The sequence below is a fragment of the Eurytemora carolleeae genome, unplaced genomic scaffold, assembly GCF_000591075.1.
Source record: "Eurytemora carolleeae unplaced genomic scaffold, Eaff_2.0 scaffold886, whole genome shotgun sequence".
Taxonomy (NCBI): domain Eukaryota; kingdom Metazoa; phylum Arthropoda; class Copepoda; order Calanoida; family Temoridae; genus Eurytemora; species Eurytemora carolleeae.
In genome coordinates this window covers 100,187-108,210 of record NW_019402118.1, presented here as the reverse complement: position 1 = coordinate 108,210, position 8,024 = coordinate 100,187, and the positions used below count along the sequence as shown (strand labels likewise).

The window sequence follows — 8,024 nt, the reverse complement described above, 5'->3', positions numbered from 1 at the left end:
TGACGCTTTGCCCTATTAAAACTGCTGAAAACAAACGGCTAACTGAAATTTTTCTTTTTTATCAGTTGGAACGGTTGGAACGGTTGGAGGGGGGGGGGGGGGGNAAAAGAGTCTGAAGCAAAAAAGATGAACTATTTTGCATTTTTTCGCATTTCGTTCGCTCGCGAAAAATGCAAAATATTTCGTTTTTTCGCGAAATTTAGCTTCAATCTGTTTTGCGATAAAATGAGAAATTTTCGCGAAATAAAAATGCAAAAATTTTGCGAAAAAATGCAAAAATACAGCTTCAACACCCTTGGTTTTCACGAAAATATTTTCACGAAATGCAAAATTTTCGCGAAAATATTCTTTGCAAAATGTTTTTCCGCGAAATCTCGCTTCGTTTCTGCATTTTTTGCTTCATTCATTTCAGCGAAAAAAATGCGAAATTTCACGGAAAAGTTTGCAAAATACGAACTAAAATTTTCGCATTTGTTTCGTTTGCTGCAAACCCTACCATTAATACATGAAATAATCGTTAACGGTAACAATTTCTAAAATATCTATGAATCATTAAATTTCAGTTCTAAGAATGAACAGATACCTTAAAAGTTGGTCTTTTTTTTAATATTCAAACTAACCATTAGCCAACAGTTAAAAACAAATGTCCATTCAGCCCTGGATACGAAATGATCAACTACTTTTACCTGGTGAATCCCTCCAGCTTCTGGAGAAGTACCATACTGGTTCATATACTTTCCAGCATACAAAGTCTCATACCCTACACTAGACGAAGCTAATGGGGTAGGTCAAATATGCCTAGGATAGGCTGGAAACTGTAAAAAGTATTGCCGTGCAACAAAAGTTTAAACGAAGCTGACATAGTAACTCAAGTCAAGTAACTCAATTATTTAAAGAATAAAAAGCTAAAGTTTTATTTGTGGCCGATTGTTTAAAAAAAAGAGTTTTAAAAAAAACCCTAACCATTGCAGCCTTGCCCTTGTTTGAAAACAACTTTGACAGATTTCGAGAAACATTTTTTTTAAACATTAAAAAAATGATTATTTTTGATTGAAAACTAACTACTTCGAGATATTCGTTAAAATATTATTACATATTTTTTGAAATTAGAAATAACAACTTAAATTGGATTCACATAAATTCTTTTTTAAAAACATCATTAGGTTTAATTGACATCTTTTTAACAAGTTAACAGTGAAACCTGATTTTTCCAGAATAGAAGCAAATGCATTTATCTCCCCATTAGTGCTCCAATACTAAACAATATTTCACTCCTTTAGACCAATCTTTAGGTTTACTTTGCTTATCTGTGTCTGTCTCTTTGTTTGTATCCAATAAACGTCAAAATGGCTGAATCGATCGGGCCCAAATTTTTTGTTTGAGCTCACATGACCCCAGGGAAGGTTTATGAATTATCAAAATTTCAGAAATTTACTTCTCTTTACTTTACAAACGACGATTTTTACATTTTGATGTTTAATAAAATAATGATTTCAATTCACCTATAGCAAATCCACTTCAATTCACCTATAGCGACTACGCTTCAATTCACCTATAGCGAATCCACTTCAATTCACCTATAGCAAATACACTTCAATTCACCTATAGCGAATACACTTCAATTCCCCTATAGCAAATACACTTCAATTCACCTATAGCGAATCCACTTCAATTCACCTATAGTAAATCCACTTCAATTCACCTATAGCAAATCCACTTCAATTCACCTATAGCGAATCGACTTCCATTCACCTATAGTAAATCCACTTCAATTCACCTATAGCAAATCCACTTCAATTCACTTATAGCGACTGCAAATCCACTTCAATTCACTTATAGCGACTACACTTCAATTCACCTATAGTAAATCCACTTCAATTCACCTATAGCAAATCCACTTCAATTCACCTATAGCGAATACCCACGTTTAAAGTTATTTAACAACTTTATAAAACAAAGGATTGGAATGGATATGTCCAGGGATCATACTGTATTAGTGTGATGTACTGTGTATAATTTGTGAACATTTACATATATTGTACACTTTGAACTCCCTTTCAAGCTGAAAGGGACTGACAAAATTCATACCTCAGGGATTGTTTAAATTCCTTTCTATTCATATTCTCTGTTCTGTGGGTATACTCCAGTATATCTATTATCAGGATCTTAAATCACCAAATTAGTATCCTGAAGAATGCATAGCATGAAACATAATGTTGATACAATAAAACTCAAATCATGTGCTGGATATTTCTTTTCTCATTTTTATGTTAGCTATGGCTAGCCAGACAGCTGGGCAAAATTGGCTGACATTTTTTTTAGGGAACTCATGAGAACCCTGGGTGTAACATATGCTAAAAAACTAGAAAATTTTTCTGCAAAATTTAATTTTTTAAATTCTACGGGCAACGCCAGGCACTTCAGCGAGTATAAAAAAGTCTTCGTTAAAACCTGCGCTTTTCAAAGAAATGTCAGGTTTATCATTGAATCCCTTGGGAATTTAAATTTCTATTAAAGGGAGTAACCGGTTATACATGGTAGTTGAGCTGAGAGTGTAGCATAGTATAGAGACAATTTTTAGGATATTTGTTACATTTTTCGTCTTCTTTGTCAAATAATAAAAAAATCAATTATGAAAATCAAGCTTCCAGAATGGACAATCCAGGAGGATTTGAATGATAGAATTTGCGCTCTTGCTGAACAAATAAACGCCACATAAACGTCTTATAGGTCTCAAATGAATCCTAAAAAATTTTCTCAACAATGCTGCAATTTCATTTTAACTGCCCAGTGTCTAGCCAGTCACTCCCTTTAATTCTAATTTGATTGAGAGCAAATGATATATTATTTATTGTTTTAATCTCACGCTGTCAGTTTAATGAAAATATTAAAGAATTGTATCAATCATTTATCATTTCTAGAAGTAAAAGCGGAGTCTGTCCTAGAAATTCTCAGGACTGCGTATCAAGGTTTAATTTTATTTTTTTTTATTTTCATATCTTCAAAAATTTCATGAAAACATCTTATTTGATAAAACTTTAATTTGAAAATAAACTTTTTTGGAATTTGTTTCATAATCTAAAATTTACAAAACTTTAGTCAATTCTAAAATTTTGTTTTACCTCAAAGAAGATTAATGGAAAAATAAACATTCGATAAAACTAATCTAAAATAAGTTTTCTTATGTTTATTTGTTTTCTGTAATAGCTATATAATTACAAAGTTATATCAAAAAAGTTGCATGACTACTCATATAATGTGATAATTTATCAAATAATTTTGGGTTAATTAAGCAATTTGAGTTTAAAAAAATTCTTGAAAGCATAGAAAAGTCAGACCACATTTTGTAATTGCCAGGACCACGTGAAACTAATGTAAATTGTGTGTAAGATTTAAATCTTATTTGTTTTCAATCATAACTCCTCTTATTGAAGAAACCAAACAAATTTACTTTCTCCTGCTTCTTCATAAAATGAAAACTAGAAGAGCTACGAGATCACAAAGTCATTACAGTAATATTGCATAAATTTGACTTTCTGTAGCCTGGGAAGAATACAGTGATCGGAGACCCCTTTCATTGGAGACGTTGATCTCATCGAAGACCCCCTAATTCTCATTGGAGACCCCAAAAGTTTCTCTTGGGGACCCACAAGAATTGCCTAGATGACCGCAAGCTTTTTCATTGGAGATTTCGATATTTTAATTGGAGACCCGAAGTTTTTCATCAAAGACCCCAATATTTTCACAGGGTACCCCTGGCTTTTCACAGGGTACTATTTATCTAATAGGGCTGGGCTAGAAATATAAATCCGTTTTCATATTAAAGGAATTTAAAGCAAAATTGCAAGATACACAAAATGCACAGATAGCATGAGCCCGATTTACTAATTAAATTATGTAAAAGATAGCATGAGCCCGATTTACTAAATATAATATGTAAAAGATAGCATGAGCCCGATTTATATGTAAAAGATAGCATGAGCCCGATTTACTAAATAAAATATGTAAAAGATAGCATGAGCCCGATTTACTAAATAAAATATGTAAAAGGTTTTTCTGACTCAAAGCGTGTTTAATTAAGACAATTATAATTTAATTAATTAATTCCTAGATTATTTATTATTATTTCTTATAAGCACNGGGGGGGGAGGATTTGTAATTTGCCCTGCACTAGCCATTTCTTGTCGTGTGTCTCCGATTTAATTGAACAATAAACTCTATCTAATGGCCACACTGCCAAAACATATTAAAGCTTAAAGGCAACAAGTCAAATCAAGAAAGGATTAACAAAATAAATCGCAATGTTAAAAAATACATTATAACCATAAATTAATTAACAATAACAAGACACTAGATCTCGTTTTTTTCAAGATTTAGGGGTTTTTCGTTCACAATCACCCTAAGGCAGATGTCAAAGATTAAGAAGTTACTCGTATGCTATCTCTCTGTCTTGTAATTCAACGCCGTATTCGCGTAACTCCTTTTGGATGCTACCACAGGGTTATTGTGAACGAAACACCCCTAAATCTTGAAAAGACGACATCTAATGTTCCTTCATAAAACACTGACCTGCCCCCCTCTTTTGTTTCTTATTGCATCATTATTCAGAAAGGTGACTAATGTTTCAAACTAAATATAACCCAACCTGGAATAAAATTGCATTAATTTTATCAAAAAAACAAATTAATTTCCCCCGTCTTTAAATTCCATTTTAAATCTATTAATTAACTAAGAATGGAGCAGCTGGTCAGCTTGCTCACGGACTTGTGGATCAGGGACGCAAACAAGAACTCTATCAGGTGCACGCTCTAACGCAAAAAACGAGCAGTATTTTATCAATTTCTCATTTTAAAACTAAAAACAAACGCTTTGCAGTTTTAAAATGTATATGCCTAGGGCTCCAAAAAAGTTGGTGAGGTAAAACATAAGGGAAAGGCCTGGCGACACTTTAAACTCGACACTGTACTGTCTCAAAATGTAATGACAGTGACACAGAGTTTGTTTAGTCCATACCAACAGTTCATTCTATAAAAGCCAATTTTAAATGATTGTATTATGTATTCTCACAAATTAGTTACGTTTAAATAACGAAATACGGTTTGTTGGGTAATTTTTATAAATTAGTGTTTTTTTATTCGTGTTAGTTCTGTCTTGTAGTTCTGTTTACTTCATGTCTGTTTCATTGGTTTAGTTCTGTTTACTTCATGTTTGTTTCATTGGTTTAGTTCTGTTTACTTTCTGTCTGTTTCATTGATTTAGTTCTGTCTATTTTATGTCTGTTTCATTTGTTTAGCTCTGTTTATTTTATGTCTGTTTCATTTGTTTAGCTCTGTTTACTTTCTGTCTGTTTCATTGGTTCAGCTCTGTTTACTTTCTGTCTGTTCCATTGGATTAGCTCTGTTTACCTTATGCCTTTTCCATTGGTTTAGCTCTGTTTACTTTATGTCTGTTCCATTGGTTTAGTTCTGTTTATTTTATGTCTGTTTCATTGGTTTAGCTCTGTTTATTTTATGACTGTTCCATTGATTTAGTTCTGTTTGCTTTCGGTCTGTTCCATTGATTTAGTTCTGTTTACTTTCTGTCTGTTCCATTGATTTAGTTCTGTTTACTCTCTGTCTATTCCATTGATTTAGTTCTGTTTATTTTATGTCTGTTCCATTGGTTTAGCTCTATTTACTTTCTGTCTGTTTCATTGGTTTAGCTCTGTTTATTTTATGTCTGTTTCATTTGTTTAGCTCTGTTTACTTTATGTCTGTTTCATTGGTTTAGCTTTGTTTATTTTATGTCTGTTCCATTGGATTAGCTATGTTTACTTTATGCCTTTTCCATTGGTTTAGCTCTGTTTACTTTATGTCTGTTCCATTGATTTGGTTCTGTTTACTTTATGTCTGTTCCATTGATTTGGTTCTGTCTAATTTAGGTCTGTTCCATTGATTTGTTTCTGTTTACTTTATGTCTGTTTCATTGGTTTGTTTAGCCAAGTTTAGTTCTGTCTGATATGTCTGTGCTGTTTCAATGATAAAAAATGTTCCTTTAGCCCAAGATAATCATCTTTCAATATCTCAAGCTGGAAGTTGTTGGTGGTCACTTCGATGCATAATGTTAATGTTTAGTTTTTTTGCAAATGTTCCATTGTATACGTACTGAATAAAATGTAATAACGTTCATGTTTTTATTGATTTTTTTCCATTTCTGAAGTCAAACATTATTGTAGAAAAACTTGATCATACTGTAGATACTGACGGATTAAAGTGCATTAAACAAGTAGTAAACCTAAACATACTTAGTTTAAATACTTAGACAAAGACAAAGTTTAACTACTTTTCTTGAGCGCCGGTTCAAGTTAAAGAGAATTGGTTCAGCTCTGTCAACGCCTTTAAACTGCTTAATGCTTTTTATTAAATCTTCAATCCACTAATCTAATTGTTGATCCAGGAACTCAATTTGCTCAGCAGAGAGGTTGCTCAACTGAGGAATGCTCCAACTCCAGACCTAGTACAGACGATGATTTCCAGGTATCTTTTAAAGCTTGCCAATTCTCCGGAACCTGCACTGGAGAACCTGCTCAGAAACCTCAACCCGTCCAACGCCAAGTCGCTGAAGGGCCAAATCAACCTGGGGGGAATAGTCCGACTCGGAGACGTATCTCGTCAAGTAATAGACAGGTTTTTTTCTCGCGGATTCCAATTGGAAGCCCGTCCAGATTCAGAGAAAGGATTAGAATCTAGGAATCAAGTATTAGCTTGTTGGAATCCTTGGAAAAAATTCACCAACGTTCTAATTTTATCAAAAACAAAGGAAAGTTTAAATTTATTGATACACAATTGTTAATTAAATACAATAAAAACCACCATAAAGAATTACTATTCAAAATCATACTTTTTAATAAAAAAACTGAAGTTGTTCAGAAGTATTTAAATTGATAAGTTAAAATGTTTTTAAATAAATTTTTGTTTATTTTCTTGATTAATAAATGAATCTCTATTTTGACCCTTAGTTTCGCACAACATATTTCATTTAATCCAAATATTAATGAATGTATGAAATTAAAACCAAACTGTTACTAATTGTCTAGTATTTTTTCAGTGGTCTGCAGAATAAAATGGAAAAGATAAAATGACCAGAAATCCAACTAATATTTATTTATTTTGTTGCTGTAAAATTCTAATTTAAAATCTGTTGTCAGTTTTCATTACCAAGGTTGTTTTGCACGTTAAGAGATTTTATCTAAAGATCGTTTTGTCTTCTGTTTTATTTTGTGGAGCCATCGTAGTATACTGATATTATAATGCTTTAATTCAACAATGCTTTAATGTTAATTCCAAACAAATGTGATTTATAAACATGTCAGAAAATAAAACATTTATTTTATAATTATAAATTATACGTGTTTTTTTCAGATAAGAATTGGCTAATCAGATTTTGAATTTATATTTATAAAATTTATGCTTTACAAATTCCAAATGTTTTTTAGATGATTGTAAAACTAAATAAAATTTTAAAAAATGTCAGCTTTTCGATTCCTTCCAGCTTGACAAGTTAATTTGTTTTAGGTTTTTTAGTTTTTAGTCATTTCATGTGTTTGTTGGTTTTCAAGATGCTCTATAAAGTTTCACATCACGTTTTAGAAATTTTGCTTTTTATTTTCTGACTGAATATCTAAGCCTAAACTAATCAATAAATCGTTCCTTAAAGGGACTGTAAGCGTAATTTAAATTGAACCTTCATTCAAAGATGGCAGTGTCCGTATCACATCGGTACCTCAAAAGCTTTGTCTAATCGAGTATGAATTAGATTTTAATGTTTAAAATTTTGAAAACTGATTATTTAAAATTATGGTTTCTATAAGTGAATGGCGCATTTGCACTGCAGGAAAAAATAAAGGAATTATCAGCATTAATCACTTATAAACTCAGAAAAACGACAGTATCTGCAACAATATTGATCAGATGCATGTTTAAAAGATAAATAATTGTGCATCAGGTATTCATCTTTGCATGGAAGGTAACTTAAAGATACGCTTA

The 8,024-nt window shown here is 31.8% G+C and overlaps 1 long non-coding RNA gene across 1 annotated transcript; it reads left to right on the top strand.

Moving 5' to 3' along the window:
- Positions 1 to 4,384: 4,384 nt before the first annotated feature.
- LOC111717906 (uncharacterized) lies at positions 4,385 to 7,381 on the top strand. Its single transcript, XR_002768953.1, has 2 exons — positions 4,385 to 4,799; positions 6,436 to 7,381. It is a non-coding gene; the product is annotated as an uncharacterized LOC111717906 (long non-coding RNA).
- The last annotated feature ends 643 nt before the right edge of the window (positions 7,382 to 8,024 follow it).